Consider the following 15722-nt stretch of genomic DNA (forward strand, 5'->3'; position numbering starts at 1 on the left):
GATTGGGCACGTAAAAGGATGGTGCACATATAAGGATGAGGCCCATATAAGGATAGAGCACATATAAGGATGGGGAACATATAAGGATGGAAAACATATAAGGATGGGGAAAATATAAAGATGGGTCACATATAAGGATAGGGCAAATATAAGAATGGGGAACATATAATGATGAAGCACATATAAAAATGGGGCACATATAAGGATAGGGCTTATATAAGAATAGGGTAAACATAAGGATGGGATACATATAAGGAAGGGGCACATATAAGGATGGGGAACGTATAAGAATGGGGAACATAGAAGGATGGGGAACATATAAGAATGGGAAACATTTAAGAATGGGGCACATATAAGGTTGGGGCACATATAAGGTTGGGGCACATATAAGGATGGGGCACATATAAGAATGGGGAACATACCAGGATGGGGAACACATAATAGGAAACATAGGATTGGGATAAATGCTAGGATGGGGAACAGACATGGATGGGGCAAATATAAAAATTGGGCCATATAAAAATGGGGCACATATAAGTATGGGGTACGGAACAGGATGTTGCACAAATATGGATAATGCACGTATAAGGATAGTGAACATATAAGGATGGTGCACATTTAAGGATAGTAAACATATAAGGATAGTGCATATATAAGGATGAAGCACATATAAAGATGGGGAACATATAAAGATGAAGCACAAATAAGAATGGTGAATATATAAGGATGGAGCACATGTAAATATGCGAAACATATAAGGATGGGGCATATATAAGGATGGGACACATATAAGGATGGTGCACATATAAGGATGGGGCATATGTAAGGATGGGGAACATATAAGGATGGGGAACATATATGAATTGGTCACATATAACGATGGGGCACATGTAAGGATGGGGAGCATATAAGGATGGGGCACATATAAGAATGGGGATCATAAAAGAATGGGGCACATATTAGGATTGGAGTAAATGCTAGGATGGGGAACATACATGGATTGGGAACATACAAGGATTGGGCACATATAAGAATGGGGCACATATAAGTATGTAGTACGTACCAGGATGTTGCACATATAAGGATGATGCACATATAAAGATGGTGCACATTTAAAGATGGTGCACATATAAGGATGAAGCACATATAAAGATGGGGAACATATAGGGATTGGGCGCATATAAGGATGGGGAACATAGAAGAATGGGGAACATACAAGAATTGGGAACATAGAAAAATGGGGAAGATATAAGGATGGGAACATGTAAATATGCTGAACAAATAAAGATGGGGCATATAAAAGGATGGGGCACATATAAGGATGAGGCATATATAAGGATGGGGCACATGTAAGGATGAGCATTTAAGGATGGGGCACATATAAGGATGGGGAACATATAAGGATGGGGAACATATAAGGATGGAAAACATATAAGTATGGGGAACATATAAACAAAGGTCACATATAAGGATGGGGCACATAAAAAAATGGGGAATATATAAACATGGGCCACATATATGTTGATGGGCCACATATAAGGATGGGGCACATATAAGAATAGGGCAAATATGAGGATGGCGCCCATATAAGAATGGGGCACATATAAGAATGGGGCCTATATAAGTATTGGTCACATATAAAGGTGATGCACATATAAGAATGGGGAATCGAGAAGGATGGGGAACATATAAAAATGGGGAACATTTAAGGATGGGGCACATATAAGGATGGGGCACATATAAGGATGGGGAAAATTTAAGGTTGATGAACATATAAGGATGGGGCACATAAAAGAATAGGGAACATATAAGGATGGGGCACATATAAGAAAAGGGCAAATATAAGAATGGGGAACATATAAGGATGGGGCACATATAAAGATGGGGCCCATATAAGTATGGGACACATATAGAGATGGTGCACATATAAGGATGGAGAACATATAAAAATGGGGAACATGGAAGGATGGGGAACATATGAGAATGGGGAGCATTTAAGGATGGGGCACATATAAGGATTGGACACATAAAAGGATGGGGAACATACCAGGATGGGGCACATATAAGAAGGGGGATCATAAAACGATGGGGCACATATTAGGATTGGGGTAAATGCTAGGAAGGGGAACATACGTGGATTGGGAACATACAAGGATTGGGCTCATATAAGAATGGAGCACATATAAGTATGGAGTACGTACCAGTATGCTGCACATATTAGGATGATGCACATAAAAGGATGATGCACATATAAGGATGGTGAACATGTAAGGATGGTGCACATTAAAAGATGGTGCACATATAAAAATGGTGCACATATAAGGATGAAGCACATATAAAGATGGGGAACATATAAGGATGAGACACATATAAGGATGGGGAACATATAAGAATGCGGAACATTATAAGAATGGGGCACATATAAGAATGGGGCAAATATAAGTATCTGGCTCATTTAAAGATGGGGAACATATAAGGATTGGGCACATATAAGGATGGTGTACATATAAATATGGGGAACATATAAGAATGGGGAACATAGAAGAATGGGGAACATAAAAGGATGGGGCACATGTAAATATGCGGAACATGTAAGGATGGGGCACATATAAGGATGGGGTACATATAAGGATGGAAAACATATAAGGATGGGGAACATATAAAGATAAGTCACATATAAGGATGGGGCAAATATAAGGATAGGGCACATTTAAGAATAGGGTAAATATAAGGATGGGGCACATATAAGGAAAGGGCTCATATAAAGATGGGGCCCATATAAGGATTGGGCACATATAGGGATGGGAAACGTATAAGAATGGGGAACATAAAAGGATGGGGAACATATAAGGTTGGGGCACATATAAGGATGGGGCACATATAGGATGGGGAATATACCAGGATGGGGCACACATAAGAATAGGAAACATAGGATTGGGGTAAATGCTAGGATGGGGAACATACATGGACGGGGCAAATATAAGGATTGGGCACATAAAAAAATTGGGCACATATAAGTATGGGGTACGGAACAGGATGTTGCACATATAAGGATAGTGAACATATACGGATGGTGCACATTTAAGGATAGTGAACATATAAAGATAGTGCATATATAAGGATGAAGCACATATAAGGATGAAGCACATATAAAGATGGGGAACATATAAGGATGGGGCACATATAAGAATGAGAAATATATACGGTTGAGGTACATATAAGCATGATGCACATATAAAGATGGGGAACATATAAGGATGGGGCACATGTAAGGATAGTGAACATATAAGGATAGTGCCATATAAGGATGGGACACATATAAGGATGGGGAACATATAAGAATGGGGAACATAAAAGGATGGGGAACATATAAGGATGGCGTACATATAAGGATGAGGCCCATATAAGGATAGTGCACATATAAGGATGGAAAACATATAAGGATGGGGAACATATAAAGATAAGTCACACATATGGATGGGGCAAATATAAGGATGGGGCACAAATAAGGATAGGGCACATTTAAGAATAGGGTAAATATAAAGATGGGGCACATATAAGGAAGGGGCACATATAAAGATGGGGCCCATATAAGGATTGGGCACATATAGGGATGGGAAACGTATAAGAATGGGGAACATAAAAGGATGGTGAACATATAAGGTTGGGGCACATATAAGGATGGGGCACATATAGGATGGGGAATATACCAGGATGGGGCACACATAAGAATAGGAAACATAGGATTGGGGTAAATGCTAGGATGGGGAACATACATGGACGGGGCAAATATAAGGATTGGGCACATAAAAAAATTGGGCACATATAAGTATGGGGTACGGAACAGGATGTTGCACATATAAGGATAGTGAACATATACGGATGGTGCACATTTAAGGATAGTGAACATATAAAGATAGTGCATATATAAGGATGAAGCACATATAAGGATGAAGCACATATAAAGATGGGGAACATATAAGGATGGGGCACATATAAGAATGAGAAATATATACGGTTGAGGTACATATAAGCATGATGCACATATAAAGATGGGGAACATATAAGGATGGGGCACATGTAAGGATGGGGAGCATATAAGGATGATGCACATATAAAGATGGAGAACACATAAGGATGGGGAACAAATAAGGATGGGGAACAAATAAAGATGAGAATCATATAAGTATATGGAACATATAAGAATGGGGAGCATTTAACGATGTAGCACATATAAAGATCTGACACATAAAAGGATGGGGAACATACCAGGATGGGGCACATATAAAAATGGGGATCATAAAACGATGGGGCACATATTAGGATTCGGGTAAATGCTAGGAAGGGGAACATACATGGATTGGGAACATACAAGGCTTGGGCTCATATAAGAATGGAGCACATATAAGTATGGAATATGTACCAGGATGCTGCACATATAAGGATGATGCACATATAAGGATGGTGAACATGTAAGGATGGTGCACATTAAAAGATGGTGCACATATAAGGATGAAGCACATATAAAGATGAGGAACATATAAGGATGAGACACATATAAGGATGGGTAACATATAAGAATGGAGAACATTATAAGAATGGGGCACATATAAGAATGGGGCAAATATAAGTATGTGGCACATTTAAAGATGGGGAACATATAAGGATTGGGCACATATAAGGATGGTGCACATATAAGTATGGGGAACATATAAGAATGGAGAACATATAATGATGGGGAACAAATAAGGATGGGGTACATATAAGGATGGGGTACATATAAGGATGAGGCCCATATAAGGATGGGGCAAAAAAAAGAATGGGGAACATATAACAATGGGGCACATATAAGGATGGGGCACAAATAAGGATAGGGCATATATATATAAATATAGGGCAAATATAAGGATGGGGCACATATAAGGAAGGGGCACATATGAAGATTAGGCCCTTATAAGGATTGGGCACATAAAAGGATGGTGCACATATAAGGATGAGGCCCATATAAGGATAGAGCACATATAAGGATGGGGAACATATAAGGATGGAAAACATATAAGGATGGGGAAAATATAAAGATGGGTCACATATAAGGATAGGGCAAATATAAGAATGGGGAACATATAATGATGAAGCACATATAAAAATGGGGCACATATAAGGATAGGGCTTATATAAGAATAGGGTAAACATAAGGATGGGGTACATATAAGGAAGGGGCACATATAAGGATGGGGAACGTATAAGAATGGGGAACATAGAAGGATGGGGAACATATAAGAATGGGAAACATTTAAGAATGGGGCACATATAAGGTTGGGGCACATATAAGGTTGGGGCACATATAAGGATGGGGCACATATAAGAATGGGGAACATACCAGGATGGGGAACACATAATAGGAAACATAGGATTGGGATAAATGCTAGGATGGGGAACAGACATGGATGGGGCAAATATAAAAATTGGGCCATATAAAAATGGGGCACATATAAGTATGGGGTACGGAACAGGATGTTGCACAAATATGGATAATGCACGTATAAGGATAGTGAACATATAAGGATGGTGCACATTTAAGGATAGTAAACATATAAGGATAGTGCATATATAAGGATGAAGCACATATAAAGATGGGGAACATATAAAGATGAAGCACAAATAAGAATGGTGAATATATAAGGATGGAGCACATGTAAATATGCGAAACATATAAGGATGGGGCATATATAAGGATGGGACACATATAAGGATGGTGCACATATAAGGATGGGGCATATGTAAGGATGGGGAACATATAAGGATGGGGAACATATATGAATTGGTCACATATAACGATGGGGCACATGTAAGGATGGGGAGCATATAAGGATGGGGCACATATAAGAATGGGGATCATAAAAGAATGGGGCACATATTAGGATTGGAGTAAATGCTAGGATGGGGAACATACATGGATTGGGAACATACAAGGATTGGGCACATATAAGAATGGGGCACATATAAGTATGTAGTACGTACCAGGATGTTGCACATATAAGGATGATGCACATATAAAGATGGTGCACATTTAAAGATGGTGCACATATAAGGATGAAGCACATATAAAGATGGGGAACATATAGGGATTGGGCGCATATAAGGATGGGGAACATAGAAGAATGGGGAACATACAAGAATTGGGAACATAGAAAAATGGGGAAGATATAAGGATGGGAACATGTAAATATGCTGAACAAATAAAGATGGGGCATATAAAAGGATGGGGCACATATAAGGATGAGGCATATATAAGGATGGGGCACATGTAAGGATGAGCATTTAAGGATGGGGCACATATAAGGATGGAGATCATATAAGGATGGGGAACATATAAGGATGGGGAACATATAAGGATGGAAAACATATAAGTATGGGGAACATATAAACAAAGGTCACATATAAGGATGGGGCACATAAAAAAATGGGGAATATATAAACATGGGCCACATATATGTTGATGGGCCACATATAAGGATGGGGCACATATAAGAATAGGGCAAATATGAGGATGGCGCCCATATAAGAATGGGGCACATATAAGAATGGGGCCTATATAAGTATTGGTCACATATAAAGGTGATGCACATATAAGAATGGGGAATCGAGAAGGATGGGGAACATATAAAAATGGGGAACATTTAAGGATGGGGCACATATAAGGATGGGGCACATATAAGGATGGGGAAAATTTAAGGTTGATGAACATATAAGGATGGGGCACATAAAAGAATAGGGAACATATAAGGATGGGGCACATATAAGAAAAGGGCAAATATAAGAATGGGGAACATATAAGGATGGGGCACATATAAAGATGGGGCCCATATAAGTATGGGACACATATAGAGATGGTGCACATATAAGGATGGAGAACATATAAAAATGGGGAACATGGAAGGATGGGGAACATATGAGAATGGGGAGCATTTAAGGATGGGGCACATATAAGGATTGGACACATAAAAGGATGGGGAACATACCAGGATGGGGCACATATAAGAAGGGGGATCATAAAACGATGGGGCACATATTAGGATTGGGGTAAATGCTAGGAAGGGGAACATACGTGGATTGGGAACATACAAGGATTGGGCTCATATAAGAATGGAGCACATATAAGTATGGAGTACGTACCAGTATGCTGCACATATTAGGATGATGCACATAAAAGGATGATGCACATATAAGGATGGTGAACATGTAAGGATGGTGCACATTAAAAGATGGTGCACATATAAAAATGGTGCACATATAAGGATGAAGCACATATAAAGATGGGGAACATATAAGGATGAGACACATATAAGGATGGGGAACATATAAGAATGCGGAACATTATAAGAATGGGGCACATATAAGAATGGGGCAAATATAAGTATCTGGCTCATTTAAAGATGGGGAACATATAAGGATTGGGCACATATAAGGATGGTGTACATATAAATATGGGGAACATATAAGAATGGGGAACATAGAAGAATGGGGAACATAAAAGGATGGGGCACATGTAAATATGCGGAACATGTAAGGATGGGGCACATATAAGGATGGGGTACATATAAGGATGGAAAACATATAAGGATGGGGAACATATAAAGATAAGTCACATATAAGGATGGGGCAAATATAAGGATGGGGCACAAATAAGGATAGGGCACATTTAAGAATAGGGTAAATATAAGGATGGGGCACATATAAGGAAAGGGCTCATATAAAGATGGGGCCCATATAAGGATTGGGCACATATAGGGATGGGAAACGTATAAGAATGGGGAACATAAAAGGATGGGGAACATATAAGGTTGGGGCACATATAAGGATGGGGCACATATAGGATGGGGAATATACCAGGATGGGGCACACATAAGAATAGGAAACATAGGATTGGGGTAAATGCTAGGATGGGGAACATACATGGACGGGGCAAATATAAGGATTGGGCACATAAAAAAATTGGGCACATATAAGTATGGGGTACGGAACAGGATGTTGCACATATAAGGATAGTGAACATATACGGATGGTGCACATTTAAGGATAGTGAACATATAAAGATAGTGCATATATAAGGATGAAGCACATATAAGGATGAAGCACATATAAAGATGGGGAACATATAAGGATGGGGCACATATAAGAATGAGAAATATATACGGTTGAGGTACATATAAGCATGATGCACATATAAAGATGGGCAACATATAAGGATGGGGCACATGTAAGGATGGGGAGCATATAAGGATGATGCACATATAAAGATGGAGAACACATAAGGATGGGGAACAAATAAGGATGGGGAACAAATAAAGATGAGAATCATATAAGTATGGGGAACATATAAGAATGGGGAGCATTTAACGATGTAGCACATATAAAGATCTGACACATAAAAGGATGGGGAACATACCAGGATGGGGCACATATAAAAATGGGGATCATAAAACGATGGGGCACATATTAGGATTCGGGTAAATGCTAGGAAGGGGAACATACATGGATTGGGAACATACAAGGCTTGGGCTCATATAAGAATGGAGCACATATAAGTATGGAATATGTACCAGGATGCTGCACATATAAGGATGATGCACATATAAGGATGGTGAACATGTAAGGATGGTGCACATTAAAAGATGGTGCACATATAAGGATGAAGCACATATAAAGATGAGGAACATATAAGGATGAGACACATATAAGGATGGGTAACATATAAGAAAGGAGAACATTATAAGAATGGGGCACATATAAGAATGGGGCAAATATAAGTATGTGGCACATTTAAAGATGGGGAACATATAAGGATTGGGCACATATAAGGATGGTGCACATATAAGTATGGGGAACATATAAGAATGGAGAACATATAATGATGGGGAACATATAAGGATGGGGTACATATAAGGATGGGGTACATATAAGGATGAGGCCCATATAAGGATGGGGCAAAAAAAAGAATGGGGAACATATAACAATGGGGCACATATAAGGATGGGGCACAAATAAGGATAGGGCACATATATAAATATAGGGCAAATATAAGGATGGGGCACATATAAGGAAGGGGCACATATGAAGATTAGGCCCTTATAAGGATTGGGCACATAAAAGGATGGTGCACATATAAGGATGAGGCCCATATAAGGATAGAGCACATATAAGGATGGGGAACATATAAGGATGGAAAACATATAAGGATGGGGAAAATATAAAGATGGGTCACATATAAGGATAGGGCAAATATAAGAATGGGGAACATATAATGATGAAGCACATATAAAAATGGGGCACATATAAGGATAGGGCTTATATAAGAATAGGGTAAACATAAGGATGGGGTACATATAAGGAAGGGGCACATATAAGGATGGGGAACGTATAAGAATGGGGAACATAGAAGGATGGGGAACATATAAGAATGGGAAACATTTAAGAATGGGGCACATATAAGGTTGGGGCACATATAAGGTTGGGGCACATATAAGGATGGGGCACATATAAGAATGGGGAACATACCAGGATGGGGAACACATAATAGGAAACATAGGATTGGGATAAATGCTAGGATGGGGAACAGACATGGATGGGGCAAATATAAAAATTGGGCCATATAAAAATGGGGCACATATAAGTATGGGGTACGGAACAGGATGTTGCACAAATATGGATAATGCACGTATAAGGATAGTAAACATATAAGGATAGTGCATATATAAGGATGAAGCACATATAAAGATGGGGAACATATAAAGATGAAGCACAAATAAGAATGGTGAATATATAAGGATGGAGCACATGTAAATATGCGGAACATATAAGGATGGGGCATATATAAGGATGGGGCATATGTAAGGATGGGGAACATATAAGGATGGGGAACATATATGAATTGGTCACATATAACGATGGGGCACATGTAAGGATGGGGAGCATATAAGGATGGGGCACATATAAGAATGGGGATCATAAAAGGATGGGGCACATATTAGGATTGGAGTAAATGCTAGGATGGGGAACATACATGGATTGGGAACATACAAGGATTGGGCACATATAAGAATGGGGCACATATAAGTATGTAGTACGTACCAGGATGTTGCACATATAAGGATGATGCACATATAAAGATGGTGCACATTTAAAGATGGTGCACATATAAGGATGAAGCACATATAAAGATGGGGAACATATAGGGATTGGGCGCATATAAGGATGGGGAACATAGAAGAATGGGGAACATACAAGAATTGGGAACATAGAAAGATGGGGAAGATATAAGGATGGGAACATGTAAATATGCTGAACAAATAAAGATGGGGCATATAAAAGGATGGGGCACATATAAGGATGAGGCATATATAAGGATGGGGCACATGTAAGGATGAGCATTTAAGGATGGGGCACATATAAGGATGGAGATCATATAAGGATGGGGAACATATAAGGATGGGGAACATATAAGGATGGAAAACATATAAGTATGGGGAACATATAAACAAAGGTCACATATAAGGATGGGGCACATAAAAAAATGGGGAATATATAAACATGGGCCACATATATGTTGATGGGCCACATATAAGGATGGGGCACATATAAGAATAGGGCAAATATGAGGATGGCGCCCATATAAGAATGAAGTACATATAAGAATGGGGCCTATATAAGTATTGGTCACATATAAAGGTGATGCACATATAAGAATGGGGAATCGAGAAGGATGGGGAACATAAAAGAATGGGGAACATATAAAAATGGGGAACATGTAAGGATGGGGCACATATAAGGATGGGGAAAATTTAAGGTTGATGAACATATAAGGATGGGGCACATAAAAGAATAGGGAACATATAAGGATGGGGCACATATAAGAAAAGGGCAAATATAAGAATGGGGAACATATAAGGATGGGGCACATATAAAGATGGGGCCCATATAAGGATGGGACACATATAGAGATGGTGCACATATAAGGATGGAGAACATATAAAAATGGGGAACATGGAAGGATGGGGAACATATGAGAATGGGGAGCATTTAAGGATGGAGCACATATAAGGATTGGACACATAAAAGAATGGGGAACATACCAGGATGGGGCACATATAAGAAGGGGGATCATAAAACGATGGGGCACATATTAGGATTGGGGTAAATGCTAGGAAGGGGAACATACGTGGATTGGGAACATACAAGGATTGGGCGCATATAAGAATGGAGCACATATAAGTATGGAGTACGTACCAGTATGCTGCACATATTAGGATGATGCACATACAAGGATGATGCACATATAAGGATGGTGAACATGTAAGGATGGTGCACATTAAAAGATGGTGCACATATAAAAATGGTGCACATATAAGGATGAAGCACATATAAAGATGGGGAACATATAAGGATGAGACACATATAAGGATGGGGAACATATAAGAATGCGGAACATTATAAGAATGGGGCACATATAAGAATGGGGCAAATATAAGTATCTGGCACATTTAAAGATGGGGAACATATAAGGATTGGGCACATATAAGGATGGTGTACATATAAATATGGGGAACATATAAGAATGGGGAACATAGAAGAATGGGGAACATAAAAGGATGGGGCACATGTAAATATGCGGAACATGTAAGGATGGGGCACATATAAGGATGGGGTACATATAATGATGAGGCCCATATAAGGATAGTGCACATATAAGGATGGAAAACATATAAGGATGGGTAACATATAAAGATGGGTCACAAATAAGGATGGGGCAAATAAAAAATGGGGAACATATAACAATGGGGCACATATAAGGATGGGGCACAGATAAGGATAGGGCACATATAAGAATAGGGCAAATATAAGGATGGGGCACATATAAGGAAGGGGCACATATAAGAAAGAGGCACGTATGAAGATGGGGCCCTTAGAAGGATTGGGCACATATAAGGATGGTGCACATATAAGGATGGGTCACATATAAGGATGGAGCACATATAACGATGGGGTACATATAATGATGAGGCCCATATAAGCATAGTGCACATATAAAGATGGGGAACATATAAGGATGGAAAACATATAAGGATGGGGAACATATAAAGATGGGTCACATATAAGGATAGGGCAAATAAAAGAATGGGGAACATTAAAACGATATGGCACATATAAGGATGGGGCACATATATGGATAGGGCACATATAAGAATAGGGTAAATATACGGATGGGGCACATATAAGAAAGGGGCACATATAAAGATGGGGCCCATATAAGCATTGGGCACATATAAGGATGGGGAACGTATAAAAATAGGGAACATAGAACAGTGGGGAACATATAAGAATGGGTAACATTTAAGAATAGGGCACATATAAGGATGGGGCACATATAGGATGGGGAACATACCAAGATGGGGCACACATAAGAATAGGAAACATAGGATTGGGGTAAATGCTAGGATGGGGAACATACATGGACGGGGCAAATATAAGGATTGGGCACATAAAAAAATTGGGCACATATAAGTATGGGGTACGGAACAGGATGTTGCACATATAAGGATAGTGAACATATACGGATGGTGCACATTTAAGGATAGTGAACATATAAAGATAGTGCATATATAAGGATGAAGCACATATAAGGATGAAGCACATATAAAGATGGGGAACATATAAGGATGGGGCACATATAAGAATGAGAAATATATACGGTTGAGGTACATATAAGCATGATGCACATATAAAGATGGGGAACATATAAGGATGGGGCACATGTAAGGATGGGGAGCATATAAGGATGATGCACATATAAAGATGGAGAACACATAAGGATGGGGAACAAATAAGGATGGGGAACAAATAAAGATGAGAATCATATAAGTATATGGAACATATAAGAATGGGGAGCATTTAACGATGTAGCACATATAAAGATCTGACACATAAAAGGATGGGGAACATACCAGGATGGGGCACATATAAAAATGGGGATCATAAAACGATGGGGCACATATTAGGATTCGGGTAAATGCTAGGAAGGGGAACATACATGGATTGGGAACATACAAGGCTTGGGCTCATATAAGAATGGAGCACATATAAGTATGGAATATGTACCAGGATGCTGCACATATAAGGATGATGCACATATAAGGATGGTGAACATGTAAGGATGGTGCACATTAAAAGATGGTGCACATATAAGGATGAAGCACATATAAAGATGAGGAACATATAAGGATGAGACACATATAAGGATGCGTAACATATAAGAATGGAGAACATTATAAGAATGGGGCACATATAAGAATGGGGCAAATATAAGTATGTGGCACATTTAAAGATGGGGAACATATAAGGATTGGGCACATATAAGGATGGTGCACATATAAGTATGGGGAACATATAAGAATGGAGAACATATAATGATGGGGAACAAATAAGGATGGGGTACATATAAGGATGGGGTACATATAAGGATGAGGCCCATATAAGGATGGGGCAAAAAAAAGAATGGGGAACATATAACAATGGGGCACATATAAGGATGGGGCACAAATAAGGATAGGGCACATATATAAATATAGGGCAAATATAAGGATGGGGCACATATAAGGAAGGGGCACATATGAAGATTAGGCCCTTATAAGGATTGGGCACATAAAAGGATGGTGCACATATAAGGATGAGGCCCATATAAGGATAGAGCACATATAAGGATGGGGAACATATAAGGATGGAAAACATATAAGGATGGGGAAAATATAAAGATGGGTCACATATAAGGATAGGGCAAATATAAGAATGGGGAACATATAATGATGAAGCACATATAAAAATGGGGCACATATAAGGATAGGGCTTATATAAGAATAGGGTAAACATAAGGATGGGGTACATATAAGGAAGGGGCACATATAAGGATGGGGAACGTATAAGAATGGGGAACATAGAAGGATGGGGAACATATAAGAATGGGAAACATTTAAGAATGGGGCACATATAAGGTTGGGGCACATATAAGGTTGGGGCACATATAAGGATGGGGCACATATAAGAATGGGGAACATACCAGGATGGGGAACACATAATAGGAAACATAGGATTGGGATAAATGCTAGGATGGGGAACAGACATGGATGGGGCAAATATAAAAATTGGGCCATATAAAAATGGGGCACATATAAGTATGGGGTACGGAACAGGATGTTGCACAAATATGGATAATGCACGTATAAGGATAGTGAACATATAAGGATGGTGCACATTTAAGGATAGTAAACATATAAGGATAGTGCATATATAAGGATGAAGCACATATAAAGATGGGGAACATATAAAGATGAAGCACAAATAAGAATGGTGAATATATAAGGATGGAGCACATGTAAATATGCGGAACATATAAGGATGGGGCATATATAAGGATGGGACACATATAAGGATGGTGCACATATAAGGATGGGGCATATGTAAGGATGGGGAACATATAAGGATGGGGAACATATATGAATTGGTCACATATAACGATGGGGCACATGTAAGGATGGGGAGCATATAAGGATGGGGCACATATAAGAATGGGGATCATAAAAGAATGGGGCACATATTAGGATTGGAGTAAATGCTAGGATGGGGAACATACATGGATTGGGAACATACAAGGATTGGGCACATATAAGAATGGGGCACATATAAGTATGTAGTACGTACCAGGATGTTGCACATATAAGGATGATGCACATATAAAGATGGTGCACATTTAAAGATGGTGCACATATAAGGATGAAGCACATATAAAGATGGGGAACATATAGGGATTGGGCGCATATAAGGATGGGGAACATAGAAGAATGGGGAACATACAAGAATTGGGAACATAGAAAGATGGGGAAGATATAAGGATGGGAACATGTAAATATGCTGAACAAACAAAGATGGGGCATATAAAAGCATGGGGCACATATAAGGATGAGGCATATATAAGGATGGGGCACATGTAAGGATGAGCATTTAAGGATGGGGCACATATAAGGATGGAGATCATATAAGGATGGGGAACATATAAGGATGGGGAACATATAAGGATGGAAAACATATAAGTATGGGGAACATATAAACAAAGGTCACATATAAGGATGGGGCACATAAAAAAATGGGGAATATATAAACATGGGCCACATATATGTTGATGGGCCACATATAAGGATGGGGCACATATAAGAATAGGGCAAATATGAGGATGGCGCCCATATAAGAATGGGGCACATATAAGAATGGGGCCTATATAAGTATTGGTCACATATAAAGGTGATGCACATATAAGAATGGGGAATCGAGAAGGATGGGGAACATAAAAGAATGGGGAACATATAAAAATGGGGAACATTTAAGGATGGGGCACATATAAGGATGGGGCACATATAAGGATGGGGCACATATAAGGATGGGGAAAATTTAAGGTTGATGAACATATAAGGATGGGGCACATAAAAGAATAGGGAACATATAAGGATGGGGCACATATAAGAAAAGGGCAAATATAAGAATGGGGAACATATAAGGATGGGGCACATATAAAGATGGGGCCCATATAAGTATGGGACACATATAGAGATGGTGCACATATAAGGATGGAGAACATATAAAAATGGGGAACATGGAAGGATGGGGAACATATGAGA

Source organism: Anomaloglossus baeobatrachus, chromosome 1 (genome assembly GCF_048569485.1).
Source record: "Anomaloglossus baeobatrachus isolate aAnoBae1 chromosome 1, aAnoBae1.hap1, whole genome shotgun sequence".
Lineage (NCBI taxonomy): Eukaryota > Metazoa > Chordata > Amphibia > Anura > Aromobatidae > Anomaloglossus > Anomaloglossus baeobatrachus.